At 41.2% G+C, this 23,757-nt stretch overlaps 1 long non-coding RNA gene across 1 annotated transcript; it reads left to right on the top strand.

Moving 5' to 3' along the window:
* Window positions 1–17,143: 17,143 nt before the first annotated feature.
* Window positions 17,144–23,415, top strand: LOC136874163 (uncharacterized). The gene is made up of 2 exons (XR_010860239.2): window positions 17,144–17,243; window positions 23,134–23,415. It is a non-coding gene; the product is annotated as an uncharacterized lncRNA (long non-coding RNA).
* Window positions 23,416–23,757: the final 342 nt, after the last annotated feature.

Consider the following 23,757-nt stretch of genomic DNA (forward strand, 5'->3'; position numbering starts at 1 on the left):
CGGTGGTCATTGCCACGACTAGAATTGTACGGACATTTATAGGTTCCAATTCTACGTTAACATGTAGTGTAAATTAAGTTTCATTGTACTTTGATTTCCTAAAATCTGTACAATTACCTGAATAGCATTACCCTGAAAGTGTGCAAAATAAATAATAATAATAATAATAATAATAATAATAATAATAATAATAATGATAATAATAGACATGATATATGCTTTTGGGCTTATGCCGTGTCAAGAAAATAACCGGAAATTCTTTACGTTTCGCAGAGAACTTTGCTCTGCGTCATCAGAAGAAAACCTCTACTGACCACGAGAAAGGCTTCTCAAGCAATGAAGTGTGAATTTAGACGCTATAATAGAAGTGGAAATGGTACGTTCAGTCGGCACCAGATGGCTCCTCGGACGCGGTACAATGCTAGCGTTCGAAGTGAAAGCTGACGGAATCATCGGAATCAATCTGAGAGGGTCACATAACATAACAGGTGTACGCACATATGAAGCTATGACATTGACACAAGCCTGGAATGAATCATCTGGCGGTGTGGCATGCTTAATACAAAGGTATCCAGTAGGCCTATATCTTCTGGAAGATTGTCCCAGGGATAACATAGCGGAACACATAGGTACCACTAATTTAATTACAAACAAGAATGTAAGCAGAACAGTTGTTACTTAAAATCTCACGTCGGTAGAGGCAGAGTGGGTCTCGGCCCTCAAGTGGCCACGGCTGGTCCATGGTCCAACAGCTCTGCACTCTGACCGGCCAACCGAGCAGAGGAGGCGTGGCCACAGCTCTACCATGGCTCTACGCCTCTGCATTCGGGAGACGGGACAGGGCTGGACCTCACGGCTGGCCCCAACCGTCGGCTGTCCTGAGAATGATTTTCCGTGGTTTGCTATTCTCCTGCACTAAGGCGAATGACGGGACAGTTCCTAGTATAGGCCACGGCTGCCAACCCCGTCACATTCTCCGTGCATCATCTTCACCGTCGCAAATCTCCCTGCCTGAGAGACGGCGTCACCGTGTAAGAGGTGCGCCTCCCCTTTCAGGGGAGGAATGAGAACATTTTAGTAATAGTAGTAGTGAAATCTCAATAACCTATAAAAATAACATCGCGAAAGTTATTTTCTTGCTGTAACATTCAAGATGGGATACCCTAATCGAAGCACGAAAGGAGTGATTGATTTTCCTTGAGGGATGTCGTCCATTCCCCATCAGAAAATGGAGAAATTTGAAAACGATTTCGATAGTCACATGGCCGAACGGTTCATGGAACGTATAGGATATGGCAACTAAACTCCGAGGCAAAGCACCGTACCTTTGAAGTGCACAAACCATGACAGTTTGTTTTACAATGCACGCCTATAATAGTGAAGTGCATTATTAGACACTTTATTTCAATCTACGTCATATCATTATTTAAACGGAAAGGCAATGTTCACACTATTCATTCTAGTATTGGTAGTTTTTTTTTTATTTTACACAAATTATGATAAAGTCCCTTACATGACCACGTTTGAGCTAATGCTTGGAGCCAGATAGAGGAATAAATTAAATGTAAACTCTGTCAAAGGAAAGAGTATGCCCTCAAGCTACTGTTAACTATGACAGGATGATATTGCACTTTAATCCTCGAGCAGTCGCATTCATTTCCATCACTCGAGCACTCTGGTGGCGCACTATGTTATCTCTGACGTATTTTAATGTTTCCTTCAATGTGAATTAAATTAAATGCCTAAATTCGATGTTATTTCGTTTATCAATAATTCTTGAAATGTTTTACATAATATTAGTTTTATTTTACCTCGTTATATTACATCAGGATATAATATTAAGTCATGCACATTCACTAAGCCTTACACTTAAACGATATATATCTACTTCCTGAACTTAAATTAACAAGTGCATTTGTTAAGGCAATGTGTATATTCAAATTAGGCATCAGTGCAGTCTTTTTTATGTGACAACTATCAGAAGTATAATTATTATTGCATATTAAACAGCGTAAATTTTAATCTGAAATCAGCGCAGTTCATTGTTCACTATTCTTGAGTTCATTGCTCGTGGATTGACATTGGAGCAGATTTCGCTTTAAGAGAGGACAACGCTTATGCCCACCGCGCACAGTCTATGAATAGGTTCTTGAAAAGACATGGTATTCAAAGGACGGTCTGGCCACCATCTTCTCCTGATTTGAATGGATGTATGGAGATCACTGAAACCAGCAATTTCCAACCGTCCCCAACCACCACGAGCCTCTGCTGTCATAGAGGAATGGGACAATCTTCCACAAGATGTAGTGGATACCATGGCATTGAGCATGCCACATCGCCTCCAAGAATGTCTCAGGACTCACAAAGGCCGCAACCTTACTTATTACACAGAAAACTGACTTTAATTGTGGTTTAAGGATTAAGCGAATTTTTGTTTGCATTGCCTTAAGACGAAATATTCTCTTTTGCACATTAGCTAATGTGTAATCTCTAAGATAAAGTGGTTTTATGTTTGATTGTACTGCACACTATTATAGGTTAAACAACGCTGGATTATATTTGTGGTCAGAAATACAGAATATTGCAATATGTGAAACTCTTTTGACCAGTGTATTTGCTCATTTTCAGTTTCGGAATTGTCACTTTCACAGTCATCCGCTACCGGTATGTCGAAATCCGGATCATAATTCAGTAAGCAGCACAGCTGTAGACTGAACAGGTTTCTTCCAGCCCTAAATGTTGCAGGCAACAAACAGTGCACAAACGACTAATGGAAGACAGTTTTAGTAAAAAAATAAAATAATTTGTGAATAAAAAATATACTTCCTACATAATGACGCATAAGGAGCACTGATGCGCCAGTTGTGACACTGTGAACTTATAAACATCGTTTAATTCTCTGCTGCTGTTGGAAAAATATTTAATCAACTTCTCACACAGAAAGCCAGAACTGTATAGCTAATAAAACATGTAGGCAGATTAGTGGTGCAACAAAGTAAATAAGTTTTATTGTTTACATGTGGCGCACTCAGTACACCAGCGTGAGTGCTTGAGGGCTAAAAACGTTATAAACCTGCATTATGATATGCATGAAATGATAACGGTGTTTATATTTTCAGGTTATGCGTAGGAAACGAAGTGAATTATTCCGACATGTGATAAATAAATATTACTTTGTCTACTACCTGTACTCATCAATTTCATAAAAGGACAGGCTAGAATGAGTTCATATAGATTGGCACAATCAGACTGCTGGAATGCACAAAGACCCAATGTAGGACACTGCAAAATTATCACAGAGTAATAACAGAGGAAGTTCTACACATGCCTTCTGATCATATGATACCAAATACAACTTTGAAAAACCGTTTCAGACCCAGATAATAAAAAAGAAGACTGGGATATCAACAAATGGAATACTGAAAAAGAAGATATAGTGTGGAATTATGGCTCAAAGACTGTGAATGTCACAGGAGGAGGAGGCATCAAAGGAGGAAGACCTGAGAGATCAATCCAGATGAGTCTGGGCAGACACACTACAGTCTTTTAAGCTGAAATGATAGCTATCACAAGATGTCTTGAAGAAAATCTGAAAATGAACTATAGGAATAAGAACATTTTTATGGACAGCTAAGCGGCCATTAAGGCACTAGAGGCAGTCCAGATAATATCCAGAATTGTCTAGTATTCCTAATCACTCCTCCTGAAGCTCTCTAAGTACAACATTGTCAAAATAATATGGATACCAGGGCAAGCAGGTATAGAAGGAAATGAAAAAGCAGATAAACTGGCCAGGAAAGGGGCGGAAACACATTTTGTAGGCCCAGAACCTGTATGCGGGATTTCCTATGGACAAGAGAGACACTACATAGGAAAATGGGTACAAAAGAAACAAATGAAAACCTGGAAAAATACTCCAGGATGCAGGCTCGCACAAGCATACTAAAGAACTGTTGAAACTCGGCAGAAAAATATAAGATGGATAGTAGGACTGTTGACAGGACATTGCCATCTGAAAAAACACCTACACAGATTTGGAGTAATAAGAGACAACATATGTAGGAAATGCAATGAAGCAGAGGAATCAGCTGAACACATACTTACCGGGCGAGTTGGCCGTGCGCGTAGAGGCGCGCGGCTGTGAGCTTGCATCCGGGAGATAGTAGGTTCGAATCCCACTATCGGCCGCCCTGAAAATGGTTTTCCGTGGTTTCCCATTTTCACACCAGGCAAATGCTGGGGCTGTACCTTAATTAAGGCCACGGCCGCTTCCTTCCAATTCCTAGACCTTTCCTATCCCATCGTCGCCATAAGACCTATCTGTGTCGGTGCAACGTAAAGCCCGTAGCAAAAAGAAAGAACACATACTTTACGAATGTGAGGCGCTGGGTAGAATCAGACTCTCCACTCTAGGAATACCAGGTGAAGAGAGAGAAAAAATCTGAGAAGACCCAATGAGAACAACCTGCAGCTTTGTGAAGGGAGCAGGTATATCTAGGTGGGAATGAAGGAAAAATATGGTAGCAAAAGATCTTAGAGGTCGACGCTAATTAGAAACTAATATTTAGAGCCCCATGAAGAAAATGATAAAAATAATAAGAATACCTGTACTCATAGAAATACTGCAGGCCAACGTAAAAGCTGGTTTAGGAATCAAGCATAGACAATGAACGACAAACGGACTGTAAAACTGTATTGAGTAAACACAACATACTCAGCCAGGTACATCAATGTGGCATTACTTTTGCCTTGACACCGCATATCGCCACCTATAGCCGTAATATTGAAATATGTGTTCTGACAGTTCTACAGGGAGGTACGTTTACTGCCTGCCAGGGTGGGGATAAGGGAGGAGGGGTTATGGTTACCATCGAAACGTGGACGAACCCACTTCGGTTGCCGTAGAGATAAGCCTGCTGGTCTGCTCATGTTGCTTGGAGTTGCAAACTTTCTGAGTTACCGACAAAAGAACACAACGGTCTGAATGAACGAACAAATGATTGGGAAGCGAAAGAAAAGAGAAAGGAATGCGTAACTGTAGCAACACCGTGCAATGCTCCTCCCTCCAACCATATCTGTCAAAACGCTTCTTTTAATATTACGGCTAGGGTGTACTGTAGTCTTTACAGCGCAAACTATTAGAAGTTAACTGCTCTCGGCTCTTTCCGCACTCATGCCGTTAGCTCAAAGGACGCGGCTTTCTCAATGCCGACCTACGCAATACACGGTACTGACCTGCCATACCATGAACATTTTTATTACCAACTTTGAGCTTTCTTTAGCCTGCATTGCTGTTGCTTTAGCATAGTCGACCGCTTGTTGTTTTACACTGTACGTACCCTCCGTAATGTTCGCACAAACACATAGCAAAATGAAAAGTACACAACGCCAGAACATTAAAAAATTACATCATATTACAATGCCACGTTTTCCATTTCATTTTAATACGCATGTATCACTGATTAGTTTCTTAAACCTCATAGAGATTACTTCGTGCAGTGGATCACATAGGTACCACTAATGTAATTACAAACAAGAATGTAAGCAACACAGTTGTTACTAGAAATATCAATGGCCTATAAAAAATAACATCGTGAAAGTTAGGTTCCTGCTGAATCATTCAAGATGGGATTGCCTAATCCAAGCACGAAAGGGATGTCATAGATTGCCCATCAGAAAATGGAGAAAATTGAAAACGATTTCGATAGTCACATGGCCGAACGATTCATGGAGCGTACAGAAGAAATCAATCAATCAATCAATCAATCAATCAATCAATCAATCAATCAATCAATCAATCAATCAATCAATCAATCAATAAATAAATAAATAAATCAAAAAATCAATCAATCAGTAAATCAATCAACCAATCAACCGCCACTGATCTGCATTTACGGCTGTCGTTCACGTGTAAGATAATCTGTCAGTTCTTTATTTAGACTCTTCTTAAGTGATTTCAAAGAAGTTGGAAATTTATCGAACATCTCCCTTGATAAACGATTCCAATAGCTAATTCCTCTGCCTATAACTGAATATTTGCTCCAATTTGTCCTCTTAAATTCCAACTTTACTACTTTAAAAAAACTTTCCCTATGCGAAAAGCTAATAATAATGAATATGTCATACAATAAATGAAACTCAAATAATGATAACGAAAGATTTAATTGCATTATTACACAAAGTACCTCTGGCGACCAAGGCCTACTGTAACGACTAATGTGACGTCTCTACCATCACGCTGATGCTGATCCAGAAAAAAGATAATCAGCTATGTGTGAAACGTTAAGGAAAGGAACGTGATTGTAGCGGATGATCTCAATTTAACAAATGTGAATTGGGAAGGTAATGTGAACTACAGGAAGCATGGCCAATAAATGGCAAATAAGTTAATATGGGAAGGGAATCTGATTCAGAAAGTGATGGAACCAACACTAGACGGAAGAATATACTGGATGTGGTGCTGGTAAAACCAGATGAGCTCTATAGAGAAACCGAAGTAATAGGTGGTATTAGTGATCACGAAGCTGTTTTTGGGTTAGTTAAAAATAAATGTGAAAGGAAGGAAGGTGTTAAAATTAGGACTATTAGCCAGTACCATATGGCTGATAAAACAGGCTTGAGGGAGTTTTTAAAAAGTAACTATGATCGGTGGAAAACGGTTAATGAAAATGTAAACAGACACTGGGATGGCTTTAAAACAATTGTTGAAAAATGTGAAAATATGTTTGTACCTTCAAAGATGGTAAGGAATGGTAAAGATTCACTGTATTATAACAGAGAACTAAACGGACTAAGAAGGAGGTGCAGGTTCGAAAGAAAATACAGATAGAAATGGCTGTGGATGTAGGCAGAAATTGAAGGAACTTACTAGGAAATTGAATCTAGCAACAAAGTCAGCTAAGGATAACATGATGGCAGGCATAATTGGCGGTCACACAAAATTTAGTGAAAAATGAAAGAGTACGTACGATAGGTACTTTAAGGCAGAAACAGGTTCCAAGAAAGACATTCCAGGAATCATTAATGAACAAGGGGAGTGTGTATGCGAGGATCTTCAAAAGGCAGAAGTATTCAGTCAGCAGTATGTAAAGATCGTTGGTAACAAGGATAATGTCCAGATAGAGGAGGTGACTAATAATAAAGACGTATTAAAATGTATCTATGAAAACAATGGAATTTACAGTAAGATACAAAAGTTGAAAACTAGAAAAGCAGCTGGAATTGATAAGGTTTCGGGGGATACACTAAAGACAATGGGATGGGATATAGTACCATATCTGAAGTACTTATTTGATTATTATTTGCATGAAGGAGCTATACCAAATTAATGGAAAGTTGCTATAGTAGCCCCTGTGTATAAAGGAAAGCTGAAATTACAGGCTAGTCAGTTTGATATGCACTGCATGTAAGCTTTGGGAAAGCATTCTTTCTGATTTTATTAGACATGTTTGCGAAATTAATAACTACTTTGATAGAAGGCAGTTTGAGATTAGGAAAGGTTATTCCACTGAAGCTCAACTTGTCGAATTACAGCAAGATATAGCAGATATATTGGATTCAGGAGGTCAAATGGATTGTGTCGTGATTGACCTATCTAAGACATTTGATAGGGTAGATCATGGAAGACTACTGGCAAAAACGAGTGCAATTAATTGGACTTGACAAAAGAGTGACTGAATAGGTGGCTATGTTTCTAGAAAATAGAACTCAGAGAATTAGATTAGGCGAAGCTTTATCTGACCCTGTAGTAATTAAGAGGGGAATTCCTCAAGGCAGTATTATTGGACCTTAAAGTTTTCTTATATGTATAAATGATATGAGTAAAGAAGCGGAATCAGAGATAAGGCCTTTTGCAGATGATGTTATTCTGTACAGAGTTATAAATAAGTTTCAAAATTGTGACCAACTGCAAAATGACTCGATAATATTGTGAGATGGACAGTAGGCAATGCTGTGATGATCAACGGGGTTAAAAGTCAGATTGTGAGTTTCAGAAATAGGAAAAGTCCTATCAGTTTTAATTACTGCATTGATGGGGTGAAAGTTCCCTTTGGGGATCATTGTAAGTACATGGGTGTTAATATAAGGAAGATCTTCATTGGGGTAATCACATAAATATGATTGTAAATAAAGAGTAAAGATCTTTACACATGATTATAAGGGTATTTGGGGGTTGTAGTAAGGATGTAAAAGAGAGGGCATATAAGTCTCTGGTAAAATCCCAACTAGAGTATGGTTCCAGTGTATGAGACCCTCACCAGAATTACTTGATTCAAGAACCGGAAAAAATCCACAAAAAAAGCAGCTCGATTTGTTCTGGTTGATTTCGGACAAAAGAGTAGCGTTACAAAGATATTGCTAAGTTTGGGTTGGGAAGACTTGGGAAAAAGGAGGCGAGCTGCTCGACTAAGTGGCATGTTCCGAGCTGTCAGTGGAGAGAGATGTCCGACTCGTTGGCTGAACGGTTAGCGTACTGGCCTTCGGTTCAGAGGATCCCGGGTTCGATTCCCGGCCGGGTCGGGGATTTTAACCTTAATTGGTTAATTCCAATGACACGGGGGCTGGGTGTATGTGTTGTCTTCATCCTCATTTCATCTTCATCACGAAGCGCAGGTTGCCTACTGGCGCCAAATAGAAAGACCTGCACCTGGCGAGCGGAACCCGTCCTGGGATATCCCGGCACTGAAAGCCACACGACATTTCATTTTTCAGTGGAGAGATGGCGTGGAATTACATCAGTAGACGATTACATTTGTGTGGTGTAGGAAAGATAATAATATGAAGATAAAGTTGGAATTCAAGATGACAAACTGGGGCAAATATTCGTTTATAGCAAGGGGAGTTAGAGACTGGAATAACTTACCAAGGGAAATGATCAGTAAAATTCCAATTTCTTTGAAATCATTTAAGAAGACGGTAGGAAAACAAAAGAGGGAATCTGCCACCTGGGCGACTGCCCTAAATGCAGATCAGTAGCGATTGATTGATTGATTGATTGATTGATTGATTGATTGATTGATTGATTGATTGATTGATTGATTGATTGATTGATTGATTGATTGATTGATTGATTGATTGATTGATTGATTGATTGATTGATTGATTGATTGATTGATTGATTGATTGATTGATTGATTGATTGATTGATTGATTGATTGATTGATTGATTGATTGATTGATTGATTGATTGATTGATTGATTGATTACATACTTTGTCATGTTACACAAATTTTCGAATGACCTCCAGCCATAAGACATTCATGTCAGAACTCCTCTCAAGCGTATTCGTCTACTAATGCCATTCCAAGCTCGAAACATTCAACTTAGCGGAGCTGTTCGTCTCCTTTCTCCCCATTCTTTCCAGCTCAAATTTTGCAACATTTTCATAACACTGCTCTTTTGTTGGAAATCATCCAGAACAAATCGTGCTGCTTTCCTTTACATCTTTTAAAGTTCATGCATAATTCTAATGAGGGTCCCATACACTAGAACCTTGCTGTATTTGGGGTCTTATGCACCTCCTTTACATCCTTAGTGCAGTAGAACCCGTAAATACCGCCATAATCAAATGAAGAGACCTCTAACCCTTATTTCCAGTCCCGTTTAGGTGATTACCTCAATTAATATATTTCCTTGTATTAATTCTTAGGTACTTACAGTGATCCCCATGAGGTTTATTATGTTAATTAATGTGGCCGAAGAAGGTAGGGATACAAGTTGCTTTACGTTACATCGACACAGATGGGTTTTATGACGATGGGACAGGAAAGAGCTAGGAGTGGTAAGGAAGCAGCCCGTTCCTTAATTACGGTACATTCTCAGCATTTTCTTCGTGTGAGAATAGGAATCCACGGAAAACCATCTTCATGGTTGGCGACAGTGGGGCTCGAACACATTATCCCCCGAATACTGGTCACTGCCCGCACTTAAGCGACTGCAGCTATCGTACTCGGCAATGTAGGTATTATACAGATTTGTCCAATTATAAGGACCAAGAGATGCAAATGTCCGTAATCGGATAATGACCAGGTTATTAAAAGATTCAATGCAGAACGTCCTAGTGTAATAATTCCATACCGGTTTTGTCCATCTTTTAACGAGATCCACACTTCTAGAAGTCAAATGTTTGATTAAGTATCGTCCAGTACAAACATGTCCTACACTGAATATAATGTGATCCAGTGGTCATGTTAAAATGTAAAATTAAATAATTTAATAAAATAATGTAAATACATTTCCAATTACTTCAAATGGCACCAGAATTTTTTTTTGTATTATTTACCAAAACTGGAAATAGTACAAACAGGATAAGACAAATGAATACTGTTCTAATTTTTTTTACTCCAGGCACCTTTCTCATCAATACCGAGCGAGATGGCCGTGCGGTTAGGGTCGCGTAGCTGTGAGCTTGCAAACGGGAGACTGTGGGTTCGAATCCGACCACCAGCAACCGTGAAGATGGTTTTCGGTAGTTCCCCATTTTCACACCAGGCAAATGCTGGGGCTGTCCCTTAACCCATTAGTGCTCAGCGGCAACTTCACGTGCCAATATGAGTACTTTAAGGCAGAAACAAGTTCAAAGAAGGACATTCCAGGAACCATTAATGAACAAGGGGAGTGTGTATGCGAGTATCTTCAAAAGGCAGAAGTATTCAATCAGCAGTATGTAAAGATTCTTGGTTACAAGGATAATGTCCAGATAGGGGAGGTGAGTAATACTAAAGAAGTATTAAAATTTACCTATGATGATAATGACATTTACAGTAAGATACAAAAGTTGAAAACTAGAAAGGCGGCTGGAATTTATAAGATTCCTGGGGATATACTAAAGGCAATGTGTTGGGATATAGTACTATATCTGAAGTACTTATTTGATTATTGTTTGGTTGAAGGAGCTATACCAGATGAATGGAGAGTTGCTATAGTAGCCCCTGTGTATAAAGGAAAGGGTGATAAACATAAAGCTGAAAATTACAGGCCAGTCAGTTTGACATGCATTGCATGTAAGCTTTGGGAAAGCATTCTTTCTGATTATATTAGACACGTTTGCGAAATTAATAACTGGTTTGACAGAAGGCAGTTTGGGTTTAGGAAAGGTTATTACACTGAGCTCAGCTTGTAGGATTTCAGCAAGATATAGCAGATATCCTGGATTCAGGAGGCCAAATGGACTGTATTGCGTTTGACCTATCTAAGGCATTTGATAGGGTAGATCATGGAAGACTGCTGGCAAAAATGAGTACTATTGGACTAGAAAAAAGAGTGACTGAATGGGTGGCTATATTTCTAGAAAATAGAACTCAGAGAATTAGAGTAAGCGAAGCTTTATCTGACCCTGTAATAATTAAGAGCGGAATTCCTCAAGGCAGTATTATTGGAACTTTATGTTTTCTGATGTATATCAATCATATGTGTAAAGAAGTGCAATCAGAGATAAGGCTCTTTGCAGATGATGTTATTCTCTACAGAGTAATAAATAAGTTACAAGATTGTGAGTGGCTTCAGGGTGACTTCGATAGCGTTGTGAGATAGACGGTGGGCAATGATATGATGATAAAAGGGGTTAAAAATCAGGTTGTGAGTTTCACAAATAGGAAAAGTCCTCTCAGATTTAATTACTGCGTTGATGGGGTGAAAATTCCTTTTGGGGATCATTGTAAGTACCTAGGTGTTAATATAAGAAAAGACCTTCATTGGGGTATAATAATAATTTCGTGTGGCTATTACTAGCCGATTGCAGCCCTTGTAAGGCAGACCCTCCGATGAGGGTGGGCGGCATCTGCCATTTGTAGGTAGCTGCGATTTATTGTGGTGGAGGATAGTGTTATATGTGGTGTGTGAGTTGCAGGGATGTTGGGGACAGCACAAACACCCAGCCCCCGGGCCATTGGAATTAACCAATTAAGGTTAAAATCCCCGACCCGGCCGGGAATCGAACCCAGGACCCTCTGAACCGAAGGCCAGTACGCTGACCATTCAGCCAACGAGTCGGACTTCATTGGGGTAATCACATAAATATGATTGTTAGTAAAGGGTACAGATTTCTGCACATGATTATGAGGGTATTTAGGGATTGTAGGAAGGATGTAAAGGAGAAGGCATATAAGTCTCTGGTAAGACCACAACTAGAGTATGGTTCCAGTGTCTGGGACCCTCACCAGGATTACTTGATTCAAGAAATGGAAAAAATCCAAAGAAAATCAGCTCGATTTTTTCTGGGTGATTTCCGACAAAAGCGTAGCGTTACAAAAATGTTGCAAAGTTTGGGCTGGGAAGACTTGGGAGAAAGGAGACAAGCTGTTCGATTAAGTGGTATGTTCCGAGCTGTCAGTGGAGAGATGGCGTGGGAGGATATCAGTAGACGAATTAGTTTGAGTGGTGTTTTTAAAAGTAGGAAAGATTACAATATGAAGATAAAGTTGAAATTCAAGAGGACAAGTTGGGGCAAATATTTGTTTATAGGAAGGGGAGTTAGGGATTGGAATAACTTACGAAGGGAAATGTTCAATAATTTTCAAATTTCTTTGCAATCGTTTAAGAAAAGGCTAGGAAAACAACAGATAGGGAATCTGCCACCTGGGCGACTGCCCTAAATGCAGATCAGCAGTGATTGATTGAAGTATTTTAAAAGGTTGTATAAACTGTACGTAAAATTCTAACTGTAATACAACAATAGACATAAATATAAGTTAGTAGTCAATTAATTTAAACTTTTTCCTTCAGTTTATACTTAGTTGTGACAGTACGGATGCATTATTTTTAGTTTCCAATTCAAGGACGAATACATTCTGAGAAATATAAGTATTGTCTGAATTATTTGCACTAAATAAATATTGGCTTTGAACATAAGACTTCGAGAGTTAGCTAAATGCATAGTAATTGCTTTCATTTATCCAACGCATGATATGTGGGCGTGAATGTCTTAAATCTGATTTGCAACTAAAGTTGCCAATTAGGACTCGCGTAAGCAAAATATTTATTTTCTTCTTTACAGGACTGATGATAATTTCTTGTGAGTGGACGACGTTATACATTCTTTTGAGGACGATCATAGCCCAGGAACAATAACATCAGAAGGTATAGTTTCTCTATATGAAGCAGATAATGTCGACACCGATGAAGATTCCGATTTATTTGACAATAACTTACTAGGAGGTGCCTCACACCTTCCTAGCAGAATTCTAAAGGCCAAGGTTATCGTTGAATTTGATTATCCCGAAAATGCTGCTGCTGCTGCTGCTGCTGCTGATGATGATGATGATGATGGTGATGATGATGATGATGATGATGATGATGATGATGACGTTGTTTATATGGAGGATATGGGGTTGGAGGTAAAGGCAACACCATCGGCATCGAAACTTTCCAGAAAATCTGTAAAGAAAGTTGAGCCATCATGAAGTTCTTGGAGAGAAGAAATAAAAATGGACTACAATTTGCCTAAATGGTCAGCAGGAAAGAAAGAAAGGAACGAAGAAAGAAAGAAAGAAAGAAAGAAAGAAAGAAAGAAAGAAAGAAAGAAAGAAAAAGAAAGAAAGAAATTAACTGTACAGATGCCTAACATGATTGCAGGATACGATTTCTACATGGGAAGGAATGATATTAATTATCAATTCTCTGCTGAGTATAGAACAAAAATTAGAATTAACAACTGGTGTCGGTTCCTTTTTGCTTAGGTTGTTGACTCTTCCTCTGTACATATATTGACAACTGTATCGATAACTGGAACGCATGATGCCAAGTCTTCGGTTCAGAAGACAAGAGGTATTGCAACTTCTGGCTGCTAATGGTACCCCAAAATTGAGACCAAGACCTTCGTCTCCATCGTTCCAGACTGCAGGGAATGCTGTATGGAAGGACTGAACAGGTCATATTGTAGTGAAGGGGGGAATCTAAGTTCCGTAGGTATAAACTATGTCATTACCGCACAGTGAACTTATGCCGCAAGTGTCAAGTGCCACATCATCCGGATTGTTTCCACGATTTCCATAAATTATGACTATCAGAGATAACTGAAATATGTGGTCCAGTTTAGTTTTCATTGATTCCCGTAATCAATCTGATTTTGTTGACAGAAATTTTACTAACGGTTTACGATTTATATGATGTTAATAGCTACCTTTTCATAGCTTTCAGAAGTTTTAATAATGTCATGGGCTTTATGTCTCACTGACTACTTTGGCGGTTTTCAGAGACGCCGAGGTGCCGGAGTTCTTTTACGTGCCAGGAAATCTACCAACAAGAGGTTGACGTATTTAACCACTTCCAAATACCACCGGACTGAGCCAGCATCGAACCTGCCAAGTCGGGGTCAGAAGGCCTGCGTCTCAACCGTCTGAGCCACTCAGTCCTGCAATTTTAGAAGTTTTGGTAATTATCTATATAGCATTGCTTTACTCTGATTTGGGCTAAAATACGCACTTTGTTATTATAGTATCATTATTAATAATAAAAAATATATAAAGTATGGAAATACATTTTCTAATTATTTATTAAAGTGATTATTCTAGTGCTCAGTGGCAAATTTTGTTGCCATTAAATTTCTCAGTGTTCCAATGTCGAATTAAAAAACACCAATCTTTATAATACATGTTATGATTAGAACAGTTATCAACTAAAATCAGCTTCAAAGTGTCCAGCTCCATGGCTAAATAGTTAGAGTGCTGGCCCGGGTTCGTTTCCGGGGCGGGTCGGGGATTTTAACCTTCATTGGTTAATTCCGACGGTTCGGGGGCTGGCTGTGTGTGACGACTTCATCACTATAGTTCCTCATACAACCTGTGACAATACAATTTGGTGAATGAAGTCAGAACGGTCGATCCGGCAACACTGGCGACACACAACGCTGCACCTGCGTAGCAGCAGGTTTTGACCACCTGCTCCCAACATTGTTCACTTGAGCATGGTATGTGTGCCATGTAAGACCTGTTTGACACAGTGCGCGTTTAGTGCGTTGGTTCTGAACTGCGAACAGGAACATGAACGACCAAAAGATCGATGTACAGTTTTTTTTTTAGCTTGGCAAGATACCGAAAGAAACGCATGCGATGCTGGTACGTGTTTATGAAGGTCAAACACTGTCCTTGAAGTGTTTGTGCGAGTGGTTCGCCCGTTTTCGATGAGGCCGGGAAAGTGTTTCTGACAACCCCCGTAGCGGAAGACCGGCCACCACCGTCATTGAGAAGGTGAGGACATTTATCACGAACGATCGGCGATTAACTGTGCGCATGATAGCGGATGAACTGCAGATTAAGAGTGAATCTGTGCGATAAATCGTTACCCAGAAGCTAGGGAAGAGGAAAACGTGTTCTCGCCTTGTGCCACATCACTTGACTGCCGATCACAAGCAGTCACGTTTAGAGGCTTCACAGGATTTTGTCGAAACAGCGGATGCGACACCAAATTTCTTGAACTGTATTGCCACTGAGGATGAAACCTGGTGTCTCAGGTACGTCCCTGAAATGAAACGGCAAGACATAATATAATAATTTCGTATGGGTATTTCTAGCCGAGTGCAGCCCTTGGAAGGCAGACCCTCCGATGAGGGTGGGCGGCATCTGCCATAACTGCGTGTTTATTGTGGTGGAGGATAGTGTTATGTGTGGTGTGTGAGTTGCAGGGATGTTGGGGACAGTATAAACATCCAGCCCCCGGGCCATTGGAATTAACCAATGAAGGTTAAAATCCCCGACCTGGCTGGGAATCGAACCCGGGACCCTCTGAACCGAAGGCCAGTACGCTGACCATTCAACCAACGAGCCGGACACGGCAAGGCATGGAATGGCGTTATCCGGGAACCCCTCGTCGCAAAAAGGTCAGAGCCGAAAAGTCACGCATAAAACTCGCTTTGAAAGGAAAGTGATTTCACTATATTCCTGACATCAACGAAAAATGACGAGGCTTTTGAACGCCATCCCAAAGGAAGCCTTCTTCCAAAGTTTCCAGGACATGCATCGCCGATCTCAGCAGTGCATAGTTATGGGAGGGGACTATTTCGAAGGACAGTAAGTTAACTGTCGTGCATTGTTCATCGATGTTGATAGTATAGGACTATTCACCGAAGTTTATTGTTACAGGTTGTTGGTAGGATCCCATTCTCACAGACGCGCAAGTCGCCTATGAGGGTCAACTCGAAAGACCTGCATCAGGCTTCCCCGGAGGCCACACGCCATTTTAACTTCAAAATAAAAATAAAATAATTGTGATCACTAATGGGTCATTTAAGGTCAGGGCCAATATATTCCCAAACCTAACCATTTCCATCCTTGCGTCTCTTGGAAGACACCTCTAATGTGCTAGTGCGATGTTAAACCACTACCGTATATAGGCCTATATCTATCAATCATATGTCCGGCTCCATGGCTAAATGGTTAGCGTTCTCGCCGTTGATCACAGAGGTCACGGGTTCGATTCGCTGCAGGGTCGGGAATTTTAACCATAAGTGGTTAATTTCCCTGGCACGGGTACTGGTTGTATGTGCCGTCTTCATCAGCATTTGATCTTCATCACGACGTGCAGGTCGTCTATGGACGTCAAATCGAAAGACCTGCACCAGTCCTCTCCAAGGCCACAAGCCATTATTATTACTATCATTTATATAAAGTTTAAAGAAAAATGTTAGTTACTCCCACGTGTTATTTTTATATCTCGCAGTGGAAATTGCTGCTAATGTAAATTCTAGACACGACAAAGATCTAATTTTCGACTCACTGAACATTAGGCCTATTATTTATTGCAGAAATTGGTTTCCTAGTCTGTTTTATACATAGCACTTTTCTATAATATAGAATTGGACATATCTTTGAAATGGACCATTTACTCCTGGAATACATGACAAGGACAAAACTGGTTTAGAGTAGAAAGGACATTTTATTGCATCTGGATCTTTCCCGTTGAAACTGTCTGTCTTTAAACCGGACGTAAAGCACCGTGGTGGCCACTTCATCTCTATTTACTTCCCCTTTGGAGCATTCACGGTATGCTTCAGAGGTGGCTTCGCCTCTTGCTCCTCCTTTTATAATTCATGAACTGGACTACTAGGACCACAAAACTCCCACGTGTTATTTTTATATCTCGCAGTGGAAAGTGCTGCTAATGTATATTCTAGACACGACAAAGATCTAATTTTTGGCTGACGTAACGAGGGTACTTGAACTTCGTACAACGGTTGTGAGTATATAAGCTGGTCAGAAACTCAAGTACGAACAGCTATCTCCTGTTACCAGCAGCATCCAACATGAAAGGTGAGTAAGGTACTCTCCGCACTCGTGAGAAGTCAGGTTGAACAGCTAAATGGAATTGGAACACTGAAATATTTCTTTCATTTTGAGATTTTCTTCCCCAAGAATGTGGAAGGGGAGCCTCGCTGTACTCATAGCCTCAGAACTTTTGCGTGTAGAATGCATCACACGAGTGTTAGAAATAACTGAAAATGCAGAGTTTAGATTAGAGATTACTTATCCTCTGGGCAATCTTCTTGTAAATATTGAGAAATTGCGTTATTTCCAGTCCATCGACTCTATTTTCTTGATAGTCATAGGGCGTATTTATCTCCATTGGTTAGAGATAGTCCTTCTCTTTGGTGTAGCGGTTAGTGTGAATAGTGTTAGTGAGTTCAATTACCACCTCAGTTATCCTCGAAGTGGTTTTCCGTGGTTTCGCACATTTCCTCCAGGCAAATGCGGGGACGGTACCTAACTTAAGGCCACGGCCGCGTCCTTCCCTCTTCCTTGTCTATCCCTTCCAGTCTTCCCATCCTCCACAAGACCCCTGTTCAGCATAGCAGATGAGGCCGCGTGGGCGAAGAACTGGTCCCCCTTCACACTTGTATCCCCAACCCAAAAGTCTTACGCTCCAGGACAATGCCCTTGAGGCGGTAGAGATGGGATCCTTCGCTGAGTCCGAGAGAAAAACCAATCCTGGACGGTAAAAGGATTAAGAAAGAAGAAGTTAGAGATAAGGAGGTTGTAAATAAGAATACGGCACCGACACAAATAGGTCTTACGGCGACGATGGGATAGGAAAGGCCTAGGAGTGGAAAGGAAGTGGCCATGGCCTTAATTAAGGTACAGCCCCACCATTTGCCTGGTGTTAAAAATTGTAAATCACAGAAAACCAACTTCGGGGCTGCCGATATTCGGGTTCAGACCCACTATCTCCCGGATGGAAGCTCACAACTGCACGCCCCTCACCGCACGGCCATCTCGCCCGGTACAGATATTTCCATAAGGTTATGAGGGTATTTAGAGATTGTAGTAAGGATGTAAAGGGGAGGGCATCTAAGTCCCTGGTAAGGCCCTAATTAGTGAATGGAACCCTCGCCAGGATTACTTCATTCGAGAACTGAAATAAAAAACCCAAAGGAAAGCACGCTTTTCTTTTAGTGATTAGTGACAAAAGAGTAAGCTAGTATTACAAAATTGTTGTAAACATTGTTCGACTAAGCGTTCTGTTACGTGCTGTCGGTGAAGAGGTGGCACGGAATGACATTAGTAGACGAATAAGCTTGAATGGAATTATGAAAGTTCGTAATATGAAGATAAAGGCTGGAATTCAAGAGGACACATTCGGGCAAATATTCATTTATGGGAGTAGGAAAAGGGGAATTAGGAATAGGAATCACTTACCAAGGGAGATGTTCGATTAATTTCCAATTAATTTGAAGTTATTTACGAAAATTCTAGACAAACGGTTGATAGGGAATCTACCACTTGAGCGAAATCCCTATCTGCAGATCAGTAGAGGTCTATTGATTGATTGATTGATTGATTGATTGATTGATTGATTGATTGATTGATTGATTGATTGATTGATTGATTGATTGATTGATTGATTGATTGATTGATTGGTAGGGAAGAGTAGTCCGCCTCTGTGGTGTAGTGGTTAGTGTGATTAGCTGCCACCTCCGGAGGCCCGGGTTCTATTCTCGGCTCTGCCACGAAATTTGAAAAGTGGTACGAGGGCTGGAACGGGGTCCACTCAACCTCGGAAGGTCAATTGAGTAGAGGTGGGTTCGATTCCCACCTCAGCCATCCTGGAAGTTGTTTTCCGTGGTTTCCCACTTCTCCTCCAGGAAAATGCCGGGATTGTACCTAACTTAAGGCCACTGCCGCTTCCTTCCCTCTTCCTTGTCTATCCCTTCCAATCTTCCCATCCCACACCAAGGCCCCTGTTCAGCATAACAGGTGAGGCCGCCTGGTCGAAGAACTGGTCCCCCTCCACACTTGTATCCCCCGACCCAAAAGTCTCACGCTCCCGGTAGGATCCTTCGCTGAGTCCGAGGAAAAAAACCAACCCTGGAGGGTAAGCAGATTAAGAAAGAAAGAAAAGGTAAGAGTAGACGTGGCTTTCGACTGCCTTGGATTTCATATAGTGTCTATCATTTCATAAACATTTAGTAACAGAACTAGTTTTAAAATGTTACAGATTTGTTCGGCGTGCCTTTGCTCCTCCTAATACCGTTTCGTTCTCTCATTCCTCCCGTGATTTGATTCTTCATACTGACGTTGGTCCATTTGCGACCTTCCGTCAGTCTCGTACTATCTCGTACTGTCTTCGGTGGAGTTTTTTTTTTGCTAGGGGCTTTACGTCGCACCGACACAGATAGGTCTTATGGCGACGATGGGATAGGAAAGGCCTAGGAGTTGGAAGGAAGCGGCCGTGGCCTTAATTAAGGTACAGCCCCAGCATTTGCCTGGTGTGAAAATGGGAAACCACGGAAAACCATCTTCAGGGCTGCCGATAGTGGGATTCGAACCTACTATCTCCCGGATACAAGCTCACAGCCGCGCGCCTCTACGCGCACGGCCAACTCGCCCGGTCTTCGGTGGAGTAATCGAATACATCATCTCTCTCTAAGAGAATCGAATCAATGAAGTGTCGAAAAGTGCAAAATCCTTTAGGCGTCTCAAAGCCAGTGCAACTTATAGGCGTGAAAAGGGAACAAGAAATGAACAAGGGAGCTTGGTTAGAAAAAATCAAGGGACGGGAGTGTGGCTCTGTCATATTGAAACAGTGTCTGTCTTCGAGGGCCTCCCTTTCTGTTTCAGGAGATTTGGCCCTGCTATACGGCTGAGTGCCCTTACTGATGGCAACACTATGGGGAGCAATTTAATCACTATTGCGTGTTTCTGTGGTGTTTGATTGATTGTGTGAATATGAAGAGGCGAGTGTTCGGACAAACACCCAACCAGGAATTGAACCCGGGACACTCGGAGACGAAGACATCAACGCTGAGCATTCAGCCAAGGAGTCGGACAGAGTATTCTACATATTTCTGCATATAAAAATGAATTCACGTCTACCTGTCTCTAAGATGACATCTTAGCTTAACTGCAGGGTGGAATTTCATGACAATTTGAAGAAAAAAATCCTAGGGAAATATCACACATCTAGTTATGATTTGTTTCAAAATTTCGACCTGAAAATATAGTGTTTGCGACATGATTTACAAAAAAAATGCTTAGTAGTTTAAATTGAGATGTTGCCTGTTTCTTCCGCATTCAATCACACCTAAACTACTGAACGAATTTGGTGTGGGTGTATCTCAGATACTCAGTTTCATTTTCGGTGCCTGCCTTAGTATTCGTTTTACGTTTACTGAATTTAAGTTTTGTGAAGATTTAAGTTAGCTTTTGTTGAATTAGGTAATAATAACGAAAATAATAGTTTGTCGGTTAGCCCATTTGTCCGCCCTGTGGTGTAGTAGTTAATGTGATTAGCTACCACTCCCGATGTCCCGGGTTCGATTCCCGGCTCTGCCAAGAAATTTGAAAACTGGTACGTGAGCTGGAACGGTGTCCACTCAGCCTCGGGAGGTCAACTGAGTAAAGTGGGGTTCGTTCCCACCACAGCCATTCTCGAAGTGGTTTTCCGTTGTTTCCCACTTCTCCTACAAGCAAATGCCTGGATTGTATCTAACGTAAGGCCAAACCCTTCCAATTCCCCCCTCCCACAAGGCCCTTGTTCAGTATAACAGGTTAAGACGCCTGTGCAAGGTATTGGTCCTCCCCCCCCCCCAGTTGTATCCCCGACCCAAAGGCTCACGCTCCAGGACACTGCCCTTGAAACGGTAGAAGTAGGATCCCTCACTAAGTCCGAGGGAAGAAAGAAAGAAAGAAAGAAAGAAAGAAAGAAAGAAAGAAAGAAAGAAAGAAAGAAAGAAAGAAAGGAAAGAAAGAAAGAAAGAATGATGTACTCATTTAAGAAGTACTGTATGTATATCCTCAGCTCGAAGGATCATCGACAGATGGCATAAACTGCCATAGATATCCGAGATGTCTCTGACGAGTTGCAGAAGGGAAATGGGTGGTGAGGTTGTTTCCCGTTGTTTTCCTCATCTAGCGAGAAAGTTACGTATCAGTCTGTAAAATCCACTAAAATGTGTACCCCAATAGACCCTCTGGATACCACTTCCATATCACTTAGCGCAGAAACTGGCTACACCAAAAGTGGCATTACTCATATCTCAGTCACTTTTATATTGTCAAACTCACGAGGGAAACTGTGAGATATTCATTAATGTAAATAATTTGCTCTAGACACAGTGCACTGTTAACACAATGACTCGCGAAACAAGTCTACTGCGGTATTCACATCGCGCTGAAGCAAAGTAATCTCCGTACAGATCATGAAGGCCCTTGGAGGGGTGGAAGGTAAAGGCTTCCACTATCCATAACCTCGGCCTTGATGGGTGAAAGAGGAGAGCTCTATCCGACCGCCTTTGTCCCCATGAATTAACCCGGTATTCATTTTTTGTGTAGGCTGAGTGAACCTCATGGCCATATGCACCTCCAGACGTGGAAATCTCATTTCTTAATTTTTTTAAATCACTGAAGGCGAATGGAGCTCTCGCCCTTGCGCGTGAACCGAGCGTGCCTGTACCATCTCGACCAGCCATCCCCTTAGAAGTAATTGCTTGGACGTAAAAACTTCAACATTATTTATTTATTTATTTAACCGAGCAAGTGGCCGTGCGGTTTGGGTCGTACAGCGGTGAGCATGCACTCGGGAGATAGTGGGTTCGAACCCCTCTGTCGGCAGCGCTGAAGATGGTTTTTCGTAGTTTCCCATTTTCACATCAGGCAAATGCTGTACCTTAATTAAGGCCACAGCTGCTTCCTTCTCACTCCTAGCCCTTTCGTATCCCATCGTCGCCATAAGAACTATCTGTGTCGGTGCGACGCAAAGAATTGCAATTATTTAATTATTTATTTATGTAAGAAATGACTACGCTGCATATTTATTTTGTCTACTTTTCTCTTCCGTCCGCATTGTTAAGAGTCTCTGTACTTCTTTCCACTTGAAGCCCTTTCATATGTTGCACTTATTTCGGAAAACTCCTCTCTAACATTTAAACCTCCGGGATTATAACACATTTTTTAAAAATTTAATTCAATCAGTTTATCGTCTAGGGTTGGTTTCTTCCACGGATTCATTAAGGGATCCCAACTTTGCCGCCTCAAGGACAGTGTCTGTAACGTGAGATATTTGGTCGGGGATACAAATGGGGAGTAAGACCAGAACTTCACGCAGGTGGCCTCACCTGCTATGCTGAACAGGGGCCTTATGGGGGATGGAAAGATTGAAACGGATTGGCAAGAAAGAGAGAAGAAAGCGATCCTGGCCTTAAGTTAGGTACTATCCCTGCATTTCCCTGGAGGAGAAGTAGGAAAAAAATGGAAAACCACTTCGAGGACGGTTGAGGTAGGAATTGAACCCACTCCCCCTCTCAGTTGACCTCCCGAGACTGAGTGAACCCCGTTCCAGTCCTCGTGCCACTTTTCAAATTTCGTGGCAGAGCCGGGAATCGAAGCCGGGCCTCCGGGGGTGGCAGCTAATCACACTAACCAGTACACCACAGAGGCGGACATTTATTTATTTATTTATTTATTTATTTATTTATTTATTTATTTAAACGACTTTGGACCACGTTAAACTCTTTATGATTCTGTATTTCTTTGTGCCCAGTGTTCCTTCATTCTCTTCCTTGCAGCTTCTTTCATTTCATCATTTCTTCCTGGTAGCTCTTTCGGGCTCATTATTTTTGTTAATTATCCTGAACCCCATTAACAGTTATTATAAACTGCGTTTTTCCTACTTTTCTATATAATGTAACACCTCGTCTTGTTTCAGCCTGTTTCCTGGTAGTTGCTCTCCTCGCCGCCGTGGCGCTAGTCAGCTGCAATCCCGTAGCGGATTGTGTAGAGGAGAGCCAGCTACTGGCCGACGACGTAGACTGCACGATCTTCTACGAGTGTAACTTCGGCAGGCCCGTCAAGTTCGACTGTCCTGTCGGCCAAGAGTACGACCCTAGCATACTCCGGTGTGACTACCCCAAGGAAGGCGGCTGCCACGCCCAAGAGAAGGTTCATAAACGACACTAAATATAAGATTCACTTGTTTTTCATATAAGAAGTATCTGGTTTCTTTTCCTCCTCGTCCTTTATATTTCCTAGCCAATTACAGTCTTAACTTGACATTCGTAGAATACAATAACCTCCTCTTACTAGCCTCATCATTTCAATCCTCTTCCACATAATACGAATAGCAATAGTATCATAAGGAGATATAACTCTTGTATACCCTATCACACACACACATACGTATGGGAAAGAATGAAAATATAGAAACTGAAAAAATTGAAAAACCCAATACCTGTCTGCAAAATAAATAAAGTATATCCCTGTATCATCTCCCCCTTATCCACAAAACAGAATAAATCTACCCCTAATATATTATAACATCCTTCCATCTACC

Source organism: Anabrus simplex, chromosome 5, assembly GCF_040414725.1.
Source record: "Anabrus simplex isolate iqAnaSimp1 chromosome 5, ASM4041472v1, whole genome shotgun sequence".
Lineage (NCBI taxonomy): Eukaryota > Metazoa > Arthropoda > Insecta > Orthoptera > Tettigoniidae > Anabrus > Anabrus simplex.